The sequence below is a fragment of the Emydura macquarii genome, unplaced genomic scaffold (assembly GCF_026122565.2).
Source record: "Emydura macquarii macquarii isolate MOO-44397 ecotype Brisbane River unplaced genomic scaffold, CSIRO-AGI_Emac_v2 contig_2676, whole genome shotgun sequence".
NCBI classification, from domain to species: Eukaryota; Metazoa; Chordata; order Testudines; family Chelidae; genus Emydura; species Emydura macquarii.
This window is the reverse complement of record NW_027132813.1, coordinates 45,493,794-45,503,511: the sequence shown is the minus strand read 5'-3', so window position 1 is coordinate 45,503,511 and position 9,718 is coordinate 45,493,794. Positions and strand designations below refer to the sequence as shown.

The following is a 9,718-nucleotide window of genomic DNA, read 5'->3' as shown; positions in this document are numbered from 1 at the left end:
TTTTTTTTTTTTTTTTTTAAATCCCTGCTGGGGTGGGTTTGTTTTAATTGACGCTGTTTCCCCCAGACTGTCAGGCATGTGGTGTATCTTTAAATCTGGGGTATCTTTTGTTGGGTTGGTTTTGCTTCGAGGCGAAAAAAAATAAAAAAGATCCGATTGATACACATAGACCCTCTGACATGATGCTGTGGGGAAGGAGGGGGGAGGATGAAGAAGAAATCACACACAGCAATAGCAGCCCACGTAGATTGGCCATATATGGAGTACCAGAGACTTCACAGGGATACCCTCTTCGGCCCACCCCTTTGGCGAAAACAAATCGCTGCTACATTTTCTCCCTCTCCCCCTCAAACAAAAACGATTAAAGCAAAACTTCGCTCAGCAACCCCCCCCCCCCCCACACACACACATAATCACTCCCCCCCCCCCCCAGCTTCCCATCGGCACCCTGGATGAGCACAGCCCTCCCAATATGTTTGCACTCTGCTGAGATTTTCCCGGGGCTGGTTGGCTCTGGCGGATCTGGTTAGATGCTGGAGCGGGAGGCAAAGGGAGGGATCGCAGCGCCTGGTGCTACCGCAGCAGCAGCAGCAGCAGCTGACAACTCCAGGCTCCCACAGACTCCCCTCCCCCCCACCCCCGGACACCGCCGCTCGCTCGCTCCCCCCCCCTCCCCCCAAGGATGTCTATTAAAAGCTGCTGACGTGAGAGGCGGCGGCCATCTTTGATGAGGGCACAGCTCCCGGTTCCATTGAAGAAGGAGGCTCCGGGAGGTCAGGAGCGACTGTCCTTCCCTCCCCTCCGCAGCCGCAGCCGCACGCGGGGCCGCAGCAGCCCAGGTAAGGGAACGCGGCTGCACAGAGCCCCGGGGCGCGCGCAGGGGGCAGCGCGGCTGCAGGCTGGGCGGGGGAGCCCTCCCCACCCCCGGGTGGTCTCTGCCCCAGGCAGGGGGGCAGCTGCGCTGGGGTTGCTCGGGGCGCGCCCTCCCGCCCCAGGGGCTGCGGAGCGGAGCGGCGCGCGGGGGGGATAAACAGCCTCTGTTTCCCCAGGGGTCAGCAGCCTCCTCCCCCCTCCTCCTCCTCCCCGGGGCCCGCCGCAGTCCGAGGTTCAGCACCGCGGAGAGCGCGGCGGGCAGGCGCGGCGCCGGCTCCAGCTCAGCACCCGGGACAGCGGCGCTGGAGGGAGGGAGGGAGGGGAGCGGCGGGGCCGCGCCGGCTGGGGGCAGAAGGAGCAAGCGCCCAGCTGCAAAGGGCTGGTCCCGGGCTGGGGGGAGAGGGGGAGGCACCCAGCCGCCCACCCGCAGCCTCTGCCATCCAGCCGCAGGCTTCGGGGAACCTGCCCGCCCGGCTCGCATTGATCGCTGCCCGCTGGCGCACCCGCGCTCCGGGTGTTGGTTTGCACCAGCCGCTTGCTCTCCCCGCCCCGCTCCCGAAGGCCAGCAGTCCCCGCATTGCCTCCCCCCCATCCGGCCTGGAGGGAGTCTTGGAGAAGCCTTTCCCCACCTGCGTGCTGCTGACCGCCCCCACCCCTCCCGCGTGTGTGCGCGTGTGCACGCGCGTGCTCCCCCACGCCTGGGGCTCCGGGCTGCTCGCTCGTCCTTGGGGAAGGGCTGCCATTCTGGAGATTAATTAGCCACCCGGGCTTTAAAGCGGCGGCGCTGGGGGGGGGGCTCCAGGGCGATCGCTGCGGTGTGAAGACGCGCTCCCCCGGGATGGGCTGGTTTTCCCCCGCGGGGGAGGGGGGGAACCTCCCGGTCCCAGCTGCGATGTTCCCTGGCACTTTTGCTCCGCTCTAATAAATGAGGAGGCGTGTCGGAAGGAGGGGAGGGGGGCGCTCGCTGCAGTTGCAATGGCAGGGTCCATGGGGAGGGGGCGGGTTTCCACTGCTGGGGCGGAGCGGGGCCAGCCCCATTCCCGCGTGGGAGGCGAGCCTGCAGGGTGGCTCGGGCCCGTTGACGTGCGAGGTAACCCCACCGCCGAGAGGGGGAGCGGGGACCGAGCCTGCAACCTGCAACCCGCCCCCCTGCTGCCCACACACTGCGGAGCGCTAGTGGAGCGCGCATCTTATGCAACCCCTTTGCTGGCCCCCACCCTGCCTGCCTGCCTCTCCCGGAGCCGAGCCTAATGGCAAGGGGGAGCTGGGGACTTTGAGAGGGCGAATAAAGCGTGGCAGCTGCTCCAGCGGGGCCGGGGGCGGGGATGGGCTGCCCAGAAACTTCCCCGGGCCGCTCTCGGGCGGCACGTCCAACCCGCCCGCTCTCCTGCGTAGCTGCGTCAAAGGCCACTTTCTGGAGCGGCCGGATTGACGCGCTTGGGCATTAGGAGAGGGAGGAGGCAGTGCTGCTGGTTTGGCCCCCAAGGCAGCGAGTGGGAGGGACGGACGGAGAAGAGCGGGGGGAGGGGAGATCTGCAGTGGAGCCCATGGGGTGGGGGGGGGGAAGAGACGTTCCCGTTTTTAAGGGCGCGTTTGGGCTCGGAGGAGAAGCTGGGCGAATTGCGCACGTCCCTTGGCTCCCTGCTCCTGTAGGGGAATGAATGACAGCTCCGGGGGGGAGAAGGGGGCGCTTTCCCCGGGAGAGGAGAGTCAGGGCAGGTTAGGGCCTGGCGGAGACGCCCACGGGCTACCAGGGAAAAGCCACCATCCATCCATCCCCTGTTCACCGCTGGCCAGGCTCCCTGCATTCATTTGCGTCTTCCAGGCCGGCTCACCTGGACACGTGGAAGATCAACTAGCGCTGCTGAGCAGCTGGGGGGAGGAAGTGGGGCAGCTTCTCCTCTGCCGCCGGGCTTTCAGCTCCAGCCTTTGGACACGCTCAGGATCTGGCTAGAAGCTGCCGGTGTCCGCGCTGGGTTCACGTCCGGAGAGCGGCAGTAGCAGGACGGGTTTGCTCTCCTCCCCTCCGGGCTGGCTTTACGCACAGCAGGCAGGGCTTGGAAATGTACCTAGCAAAAGGCGGGCAACGGAGGTGCAGCGGCGGGGGAGAGGGTGAAGGTAATTTCCCCTTGCTGCTGGCCAGCGCCAGGGGCGCAAAATGCGGCTCAGAGTGGCCGGGAACTGCGGCTGGCCGGGTAGAAAGGCACGGAGTCAGTGCGGGCGGCCGTGGGGTGTGTGTGACTGCAGAGGGAGGACCGACCGCAGAGTGCTTGGAGGGGAACGCGCCGATCGAGAGAGAGAAGCAGAGAGCGAAAGGGAGCGAAAGAAGGAGAGCGGGGAAGGAAAAAGGAGAAGGGAGAAAGGAAAGTGTTGCCCCTCTGAAGAGCATCAGGAATCCCGGCTCGTGCTGGGTTAACTCCTGAAGTCCACAGACTGGTTCTAACACACTTCTGAAGTGTCCCCGTCCCCCTCTCGGCTGCTTTGACTGTCTTTTTGTGCCCGGTTCGTATTTCAAAATATTTTGCCAGGTGCTATAAAAAACACGGCAGGAAAATCCCTCAGTCGCGTTGCGAATCTTTAAAGCAACCCCCCAGACTCTTAGGCTCAATAGCATTAAGCGAGAAGGAAGAACATTCAGTAGAAATGTGTGTGTAAGACAGAGATAGGGGAGGGGACAATCTCTCCTTCTGCTTGGCCCCAAATCTTTGGCAACTTCTTTTTGTGACATTAGAGGTAGGAATTTCTTCAGTACGCAAAACACCAGCATCAGTGCAGAGCTAAACAGAACTGGGAGATTGTGAGGTTGGTACCTTAAACAGACACAAGGGAGAATCATTTCTGGAGTTTCAAGGGACTGTTGCAGTCCACCTTTAAAAGACAGAGCTGCCAAGATAGAGTTCCACAATGTCCCATCTGATTGCCAAAAGATACAAGCTGTGAAAAATAGAATGCAGTTATCTTTCTTTGTTTCTCTGCATAGTGCATACAAAGGTCAGCCAGGAGGACATTCCCTGCCTGTTTAATGACTGAGATGACTCACGAAAATCAGATGCAAAGGGATGACAGACACCCATCCAATCCAAAAGAAATAGCTAGCCAGATTTTCAAAGGTGCTGAACGCTGCAGCTCCCACTGAACTCAGTGAGAACTCTAGGGGCCTAGCACCTTGGAGAAACTAGATCAATATTATTTAACTTTCTTTGCCAATTGGAATGAATGTAAGGGTGGGTTTTTCAAGAGTGCTTAGTATTGGCCTAAGGCTGTTGCCACTGTACTCCTTGGGAGTTTTACCATTAATTTAAATGGGGGCAGAGTTAGTCCAATGCTGAGCCCTCTCAAAAATCTCAGCCTCAGGCCTTTCTCTTTAATGAGACAGGGAGGCGTTGCTGGAATTGAAAGCCAATATGCAGCGATAGCCTTAAGCAGTAAGGACCTGATCCAAAGCCTTTTGAAGTCAATGGAAAGTGTCCTACTGACTGAAATGGGTTTTGGATCCAGCCTTAACATTGTATTGTCCGGGCAACGTAAGCCTGGTCTGCATGCAGTTTTTGTGCTGCTTTAATAAGCTATGCCATTATAGGCACCTTTATACTAATATAACTGCATCCACACTAAAGGGTTGTATTGCTTTAACTGTTTCTTAACCAATTTAGTTAAAGTGGTTAAAAAAAACTGGTGTATAGACCAGACTTTAGAAAATAAAATCTATCCACCACAAAAAAAAAAAAGGAAAAATAAATTACAATAGAGTTTAGAGTTCAAAATTATATTTTATGTTTACTGATAAGATGCAGCCAATGTACAGTAACTAGGAATGTGACTTCTTTTTAATTAAAACCTAATTTAGGGTCTTATCCGGCACCATGAGGGTCAATGGGAAGTTTGCCAGGGTCAGATTCTTCTAGAACTAAATTAAGATTGGGAATTTTTTTTAACAGTTTGTTAATCATTTCTTTTCCCTTTGAGCCCAGGAACATAAGAAATTTCAGAGAAAGAAGAAGCTCTGAAGCTAATTAGGTTTGCCCACTCTTTTTACTGAGCAATTGTACCCGACTGCATATTTTCTGTTGAATTTCTGCCTTACTTCACTGTAATAGTATTTAAAATAGTTGCTCCTTGATCATTTAATCCCTGATTTAGCAAAACATTTAAGCACATTATTAACTTCAAGCATGTCTTTAAATCCTGTGAACTCCGAGTATACTAAAATTAAGCATGTGCTTAAGTGTTTTGCTGAAATGGTCCCTTATTTCTGTATTTTGTAACTTATTCCCTTTGGGCCTGATGATGCTGCAATGTTTGCTTGGGCACAATTCCCATTCAGTTCAGTGAATTGTTGACCGCCTAGAAGTGCACAGCTAGATACTTTATTCACTAGTTTTCCTGAGGAGCGAGATCACCAAAATTCTTTTATCATCTGACTCTTCTTTATCTTAAACTAAAATCTTTTAAAATGAACACCTTAACAACAACCTAACAAAATCAATAATACCAATACTACCCCATTTTAAAGATCTCTGTACTGCTCTAAAGACAGTGGGCTAGGTACCTCCCATTCAGTCACTCCAGATTCTCATTAGGGTACTTCCACTGATGTCAGTCCAGTGACTCTGGATCTACACTAAGAATAGAACAACCTACACTAAGCATATAACTTTATGTACAAGACCCATTGCTGAAATGCAGACTCCACTGGGGGAGAAATAAATCAGGCAATTCGTGACAACACCACTGCTCAAGTGTAGGGAGGTTAATGGAGACTGAATGATTGATTGTAAACAACAGGCAGAATTTAGGTAGGCAGAACATAATTTCCTATGGTGAGATGGAATTTGACTAGGGACACTACAGCAAACATGCCCACTTTTAGGGAAAGTCAGATGTGATCCTCCAGGGCCATAAATTGTCAGACATGTAGTTCAGCAAAGCACCTATCCATTTGCACCCACCTTCCTTTCATTTCTAGTTGATATCATCCCAAAGAGCCCCCAAGTCTGACAACCTTCTGTTTCTTACTTAGTGGCCTTGCAGATGAGGTTGCTGCATTGTACTGCAGCAAACGCTTTCCCAAAGTCCACATAAATTATATTCATGGCTTTATCCCATCAAGGCCATTTCTTCTTTCTGTGAAGCCTACTCTTAATCAAATCCTAACTTTCAATACCTTGCCCTCTCCTGTCTCATTGTTTCTAGCATTTTCCTCCATAGCTAAAGTCAAATTTACACAATTGGAAGTGACTGGTCGTCTCCTGATTTTGGATGATGGTAGTGATTCTCCACAGCTGAGATTTCAGGAGCCCTTACTTTATAAGTGCTATTTTTGTCTTCTTTCTTATCCTAAAGCATTTTTAAATGTCTGTGTTAAAAGTTTTCCTTTGTCTTTTGCCACTTTGTTTTAGCATTTTGGAATGGAAATCCATTTTGGCCTGAAGAATGTGATTGTGTTAATTTCTTAATAACCTTTTCAGTCATGATCATGGTTGTCTGCAACAATAATCAAATAGGAATCAATGGACATTATAATGAAATGTCAAATATGAGTTCAAATTTTAAGAAAGCTTTAAGATTATGGTTTAAAGAGAGAGGAGCACAGCTTTCTGATTTCGCAGTCTATGAAGGGCCTGATCCAAAGCATATTGCAATAATTGGAAAGACTACCACTGACTTCAGTGGACTTTGGACGAGGTCCTAAATGATAAGGCCATCAAGATTTTAAATCTTAATGATGAGAGCAAGCTAACAAAAAGATACCTTTCCCAAGAGCAGCATTTACTGACTGAATATATTATCCAAATGGTAACTGTACACACCATTCATCTTTATAGCAGGGCTTTGTTGCAAATATTAGCAATTTAAATTTTAAAAGGGCCAACAGAATGATCTGTGTATGCCTCATCTGAAATGTATTGTTATGCTGTAGTCCTAAAGAGCATAGCATTTATTATGGCTTTTTAGCTTTTCTTCATTGGTAATGATAGATACGGTATCTCATCTTATGCAGGAACGGTGGTCGGAGTCTAATCCAAATGGAAAAGAGAGGCACAAAATAATTAATCATAGGTGCTTTACTGTGCCTTTGGAAGCTGAATGCTGATCTGGCATTGACTAAACTGGCTGTTATGGCCATGTACTTGAGGAGCATTTAGGTTTTCGGTTGTTTTTATTATCGTTACAAGCGGTGATTAGAGTTATTGGGCTAGATCCTGAGCTAGTGTTGCTCAAATTGATGGATAGTCTGGCCTGTTGTGTATACACAACATTATTTTTTCAGGCAATATCTGCTGTTGAGTTTTAAATGAATTGGCAGTTTAGTCATAGGCTCTGAGACCCAGACTTTTAAAGGTATTTACTTGGGAACTGGGCACCTAAGTACCTTTAAAAGTCTGGTCCTAAAATCCTGCTCTTTTTTTTTTTTTTTTTTTTTTTTTTTGCATTAACGGTTTCATGAACTTGAAGTTTAAAACATTGATTCTTTAACACGAAGACTTGAAAAAGATTTTATTTCTTATAAATGGTGATGATTATGAAGATTGATGATGATGGTTAACAGCACTGAGTCAGGTGCAGTTATACTGATGTGAATCCATCTGTTTCAGCTGATACAGCTGGATTTACCCAAGTGTTCAGAAGGTCAGAATCACTGACCAGGATTTGGCCCTGGCCCTCTATAAATACATGCATACACAAGTAAATCTGTTCTTCTATAAAGGATAATGCATTTTAATTTCTTATAATTTCCTTCCATGTCAGTTTATTAGTCCTGTTTAATTCTTCAGTTTTGTCTTTTTTCTTTATCAAGGAGATTTGAAAAATATCTTATAAATGGCAATCCATATCACTGCCACATCATCAGATCTTTTACAAAAATGCATTAACCCTTTAACTCCCACCATTTCCTCATTCTACCAGTAGTTTGACTCAGCTATCGGTGGGCTAAAGTATAAGAAAATGTATCAATGAATGGCAAATCTTGCATTAATGTCAAAAATTGCATATGTTTTGAGCAGGGGGTTGGACTAGATGACCTCCTGAGGTCCCTTCCAACTCTAATATTCTATGATTCTATGATTTCTAACAGGAAGCAATTTTATACATTTTTTATAATTATAGTTTTCCTTGTGCTTTTAATATGGCAAAATTATTGTGCCCAAAATATACTGGTAGAAACTGTGGGCAATATTATAATTATCATAGTTCTGTGTAATTGCTAATAACAAAAATGTGTTTGCTAAACCATGATTACAGAAGGACACTTCACATATGCAATTTTTGACATTAATGCAAGATTTGCCATTTCTTGCTCAAAAACCTACCAATTAACAGGGAGGTGCATATTACAGCTAAAAACAATACAGAAGCACTGCATATATTTTACCAGTATTATACAAAGCATTTGCTAGGGCATATTTGTGATTCTATGTTGATTGCTTTCATCTAATACAGTAATAGCCTGATTCTGCAAAGTGCTGAGTGCTTCGTGAGGGATGGTGCACACCTTCAGTTCTCACAGAGCCTGACCCAAAGCCCATTGAAGTCAACAGAAACATTCCCATTGACTTCAATGGGCTTTGGATCAGGTCCATAGATATCAGAGTGGGATATGTTCTATAGGCTTTCAGCACTTCACAGCCTCAGCTGCTGACATTCTTTATAATATCTGTGGATTTGAAATACTTATAAATTAGAGGAAATTCTGGGCGATGTTTTTAATGGGTTGTGATATGAGTATACCTAAACGCCATTTTTTTCTTATACAAATAAATCAGTCATTTGTAGAATATGATAATTGCTTTTTAAATTTTTTTTCCCGAGGAAATCACTGTTTATAATGATGCCAATACACCAGCTAATTTATCACTCTGCTTATAATACATATTTGCTTGACCTACAGTAGAAATTTGTTTGAACAACAGAACTGATCTGTCAAAAACTGAATTACTATTCATAGAGGGATGTTTTAAAACAAAAAATGAACTCTATAGATTTTTATTCTTATTTAAACAAATGCATGCCTTTTCACTTGCTATATATTATGTGTATCCCAATAGACTCAAGGGTTAAGATACATCACATGCAAATGTTGCTCATATACTTAGCCTCTTTAAAAGGAAAGATACTGCAAACTGTTTCCTGCCAAATGTTTTAGTTGCATCTATCGGATTAATTTGTATTCTGCTTTGCCTTGTTTTTTGTCAGTATTAATATTTTAGGTCCAATCCTGCTTTCATTCATATCAATAGGAATTTTGCCTGTTACTTTAAAGGCAAATAGGACGAGATCCTTTCTCCAGGAACCAGGGTATTGGACTTGATCAGCTGGTGAGGGTGCTTCACAAATATATCCTACATTTCTCAAAGTTCAGGGTTTGGTTCTTGGACTATCCAATATATTATAAATCATATAAACAGTGAAATTTTGTTTCTTAGACATAAACATTTCTCTTTGCAATAGTTTGTTCTTGAAGGAAATGCAAGCAGTAAAGCTGCTATTAAAATACATTTGAGCCCATGCATACCAAGTATAATAGTCATTTTGTTATAGGAACCATAGTCTAGTGATTAAAGCATAAGATTGGGCCAGGAAACCTAAATTCAGATCCTGGATCTGCCATATGGTACCTGTGTGTGACCTTGGACAAGTTATTTTGCCTCTCTGTGCCTCTTTGTCTCCATCTGTAAAAATGAGAAAAATGGCCTACATTTTCAAAAAGTGATTTTGTTTTGGGTGCCTCAATTTTTGGCACCCTACTTGAGACATTTTAAAGGGGGCTGATTTTCAGAAAGTACAGAGCATGTCCTCTGAAAATCTGGTTCCTTTAAATTGTCTCAAGTTGGGCACTCAGAAT

General features: G+C 46.9%; 1 protein-coding gene across 2 annotated transcripts in view; it reads left to right on the top strand.

Moving 5' to 3' along the window:
* The first annotated feature begins 673 nt into the window (after positions 1–673).
* The window catches only part of SNAP25 (synaptosome associated protein 25), a 97,464-nt gene continuing 88,419 nt past the window's right edge, over positions 674–9,718 (top strand). Inside the window, exon 1 of one of the 2 annotated variants that reach the window (XM_067565304.1) lies at positions 674–839. The gene's annotated coding sequence lies outside the window, so the exon portion shown is untranslated. The remainder of the gene's footprint in view (positions 840–9,718) is intronic. The other variant, XM_067565303.1, reaches the window with a different exon arrangement.